Below are 4,686 nucleotides of genomic sequence, written 5' to 3'. Positions count from 1 at the left end.
AGCAAGAGTGGCAACCACAAGGGCCAAAAAGAGGAGGGCAACCTAAAACATGAGAATTAGTATTGCAGAAAGTCCATTGATAAATATAGATATAAAAATCAAGAATACTTACCAAAGTTTTCATGATGATAGAGATATTGCTGTACTTCTTTGAAGTTAAGCAGAATGATTCTCTGAGTGAAAAAGCTCCTTTTATACATGTTCTTCTCTATACAAAAAATAAAATAATTATGACGTAATATTTTAAAGATGACCAATTGAAGATTTTTATTATAATTTCAGAAATATCTTCACTTACAGCATTCGTTGATTTGTTAGAACAACTTGATTCGAATCCTCCCCACTTTCACCTTGAATTTTCAATGTCCAGATGGTCACATAAGCAATAAGTGAAGGGAGAATAAAGATACGACCTTCGACAACGCCTCATCTTTACGTTTCTTGGCCTTGATATTGATTAGTTTTCATTTAATTAATTTTAATTATTTTCATGAAGTTGAAATATTAACTTAATTTTGATTTGATTTGTAATATTCCATATCAGGATTTTGTGAAAAAACGAATCTATAATTATAAAATACTAAACGATTATAAAACTATCATAAAACGAGTCATAAAAATTAAAGATCATTTCATTAGNAAGTGTTTTTTGAAAAAATGGTAATAAAATCTCTTCTTATTTACTTTATTATTTGTAGCTTCTTGGAGAATAATGAGTTCCGCATTTGTAAATGGACTAGGCCCTATTTCTCTTCCTCCACCTATGCCTCCACTTATAAGTATATAGGCCTATATTAAGTTTCTTTCAAATAAATACAGTGTTCTCCTTCCGTAATCTTGGATCTTGATACTGTACTGTACAGGACATTATTATTAATCATTTTTTTTAAATTTCAAACCGGTATTAACAGATACCATTTTAGAAATCAACTCTAATACTACTTTTATTATGAAATTAACTTTATTAGAACATTATTTGTTATTATCAGTCTAAAATTATAATTAATTGATTAGTATTTTCTTTAAAATAGCATCGTAAATTTTGACATTTTTTCTCTTACAGCTTCAAAATGCCAGTGATTGCAATAAAATGGAATCGATTTAATTAACTTTTTTTTTACAAATGATAATACAGTAATACCCCGAACTTACGCGATAGGTGGGACCGAGCGATAACCGCGTAAGTCGAATTCGCGTAAGTCGGGGTATAATTTCGCAATTTGTGTAAAATCCAAGTCGGATGTATGTAAGCTAATAAATGTTCTCGTTAACCTTATCTCGTCTTTTGATTTGTTCATGGTTACAAGAAATCACCACATAGAGTCTCTCCAGTCTCCGTAGATATAACAAACACAGAAATAAATAACACAAAATAAATTGTAGCTATACGTCGATTATGCGCGGCACGTCCGAACATGTAAGCTAAACAATAGTGTGGGGGAGTGAGTAATCGAGAGTTGCGTGGCGCTCAAACAAAAGACGAATCGACGAGATTTGAAAATCGCGTAACTCCGGGTTCGCGTAAGTCGAGGTATTGCTGTATCTCTGATGTAGCTTATTAATTAAATCAATTTTTATTCAAATTTACAGTAAACTATTTTTACCACTTTATGAAAATTTTAAAATGCTAACTTATGCAAATTAACCTATAATTAAAATAAAATACAACATAAAAATAAACATAAATGAAATATTTTTATTAACTTTTTCATTTTAAAATATTACAAAAAAAGAAGAAAATAATTTGTAGGCCTACATCGACTTTTGATTGGATCGAAGAAATATTATTTCATTAAAAGTCTGTAAAAAAAATCATTAATTTAAATAGATTTTAAGAGAAAGTTAATATATTGTTAGTTATGCTTACTATCAGTCTGTTATTAATAATCATAAACTTTGGGATAGCCATAATAACCGCCGTAGATTTTAGAGTTTTTTAAATAATCGCCATAAATTCCGGGAGTGTATCCATAATGTCCACCGTAAATTTTGGAATTATAGGGAGATTGGTCGTTTCCGTAAGGATATCCATATCCTGCATAGATACCGTGGCCGTATCCAGTAAATGGATGTACGCCTATAGTAGCTCCAAGAGTAGCAACGATAAAAGCAAAAAGCAAAAGGGATACCTGAAAAAATGAATTATCATTTAATATAATAGTTTTCAAAAATTCGAAAATGTACTTACCAAAGCTTTCATGATGTTAAAGGTTGTTACACTTGTTTGAAATTAACAAGAATAAGTTTTTGAGAATAATCAGTCTCCTTTTTATAGTAAACTGAAGGAGAAGATGAAAAAATTCACTAAGATAACGGCATAAATTATATTACTCGAGATTAGAGATTCCTTCCAATAAAATGATTACATTTTCGAATGTGACTAAAATTTATTTAATTAAAAAATTTGATTTGTGAGAAAATATTATATGAATCCTCCTTCCTTTCACCTTGAAATATCAAATACAAATCCGATTGTTTTTTCCAGACTTTTGTGGTCGTGATGTAGATTGTCTATGATAATAGCTTTTGTTAATAGGCCTACTGTCATTCTTGTCATAGGCCTACTGTCTTGTGAAAATTCCATGATTAGGTTTCAAAAATTAAGCTCTAATTCACGATATTCGTGATAAATTCTTTTTATATACGTTAAGTGTTTAAACTTTAGAATTTTAATTAAAACCTCCATAAAAATTTATTATGTAAAACACAAAGTAGTCAGAAATTATCTCGACCCAATATAGGTTACTACAAAAAGTGTTGTAATTGAGAGATCCGAGTGAAAATTAATACATAAATTACACCAACCAGGGACAGATCTACATGGGAACTAATAGGGCTTAAGCCCTAGACCCGCAAGTGTCAAGGGCCCACAAAAATTGAATTATTACCAAAATTTTTAATACTTTTTCATTAAGAATGAACACTATCGTATAGTAAAAATAGTTAATATTAATAATATAACAATAATGATAATTTATAGTATTATTTGTATTAACAAAAAATGGGGCCCCATTGGACTTTAATAAGCCATAGTCCTTGAAAATCCTTGATCCAACCCAAGCTTAAGATATGTAAATAAATTACGTGGCACAATTACGGTTAATGATATTATAACTCAAAAATTTTTATGAAAGTACTCGAGTTTAATACAGTAAGCGTAAAAAACACTACAAATGCATTATTTTGCATATCTCTAGATCTAATAATGATGGCACTATCGCGGATTAAAAATGGTCAACGCTAGAACCATTGGCTAATATTATCTCACTTGCTGAACTGATCGTTTAATTGGTTTAATATTTCTAGTTTTTGCCATCTCATTTATTTAAATTGATGAAATAAACTCGTGATTTAAACAAATTAGAGGACATCCATTATGGACAAAATTGTAATTGACTGCTGTTCGTGTGCTGTCCTAGTTGTGCTGCCTCAACTGGGACAGCATTCGAACAAATCAAGAACGGAATTTACACCAAAACGAAATTATTAAAGTTTATACCGTGAATGGCTATAATGCTGCCGACGCATTGAAATACTTAGATTAAGTCAAGCTGTGCATGATTTAAGACAGACTGTACAAAATTGATTTAAAGTAATAATCATAATATTTGAAGCTTAATTTAAATTTCTAAGTTTGTAAAGTAACGTTTTATAAATAATTTTTAGCAAAGTTTTGTGTGAGAATAATTGCAGAAATACGCTTATATACTAAAATAGTATTTTCAGATTCTTAAAATATTTTTGTCGTGTTTATAGTTTTATTCACTTTTTTACAGTTTTAAACGTTAAAACAGCATCCTATTGTATAAAACGCCTCGATGCAATGCTTATCCTGCTTACCGCCTAATGCCATCTCTGACACAAGTGAACGAAGTGCATTTATTGATGCCGTATAATTATCGTGAAAAAGATTCCTTCTGTATCACTAACGTCGTCACTGCCGTCGAACTCAGAACGGATGGAGACTAACAATCTCAGCGAACTTCACGAAACTGTAGCGTCGACATTTTTTACATCTAGTATGCCGTTTAAAGCCAAATGATTTTTGAAGCACAGTATTTTTTTATGCTGATAATATTAAATTTAGGTACAGTATTTCCATATCTTAAGTTACGGTACTGTTAACCGTAATTTTGGAGTGTAGTAAGTTACGTATTTGCTCTCAATTTTACACATCTGAGCTCAATCGAATAGTAGGATAGGCCTACTACTGTAATAATTTTCCCTCAGAACCTATAATTACAGCTATTTCTACAGCATGTTGAGTTGGTCAGGTTACATTCTAATAACTTTACAATTTTGAAAGTGGAAGTGAAGACTTATAATTTATAAAGTATAATTATATGATAAGTCTAACTATTGTAACTATATAGTTATTATGAGTTCATTAAAATATAAGTTAACTTATATTTAAATGAACTGAGAGTCTAATAATTTAATAAAATGAAAATATTTAAACAGCTTAAACAAATATAAATGTTTTAGCTGGCATTACTTAATTAAAAAAACAACATAAATTTAATAATTTTGAAGTAACTTAATTATAAGTTATGATAAAATATAGGCTTATTTATTGCGATAAAATATTTAATTTAATTATGTGAAAAATAATTGAATTTTAAACTGTAATACTATTTATTTTATAAGTAGAATTTCTAATAACATAAACAGCTTTAAAATATAATA

General features: G+C 29.3%; 1 long non-coding RNA gene across 1 annotated transcript; it reads right to left on the bottom strand.

The window, feature by feature from the left end:
- Nucleotides 1-1,722: 1,722 nt before the first annotated feature.
- On the bottom strand, nucleotides 1,723-2,291 carry LOC111632817. The gene is made up of 3 exons (XR_002757933.1): nucleotides 2,189-2,291; nucleotides 1,868-2,129; nucleotides 1,723-1,800 (listed from the first exon to the last, which is right to left on the bottom strand). It is a non-coding gene; the product is annotated as an uncharacterized LOC111632817 (long non-coding RNA).
- Nucleotides 2,292-4,686: the final 2,395 nt, after the last annotated feature.

This window comes from Centruroides sculpturatus, unplaced genomic scaffold, assembly GCF_000671375.1.
Source record: "Centruroides sculpturatus isolate CEXI.00-Female unplaced genomic scaffold, Cexi_2.0 scaffold41, whole genome shotgun sequence".
In the NCBI taxonomy this organism is placed as follows: Eukaryota; Metazoa; Arthropoda; class Arachnida; order Scorpiones; family Buthidae; genus Centruroides; species Centruroides sculpturatus.
The sequence above is the reverse complement of the archived record's forward strand: the minus strand, read 5'-3'. Positions and strand labels throughout refer to the sequence as shown.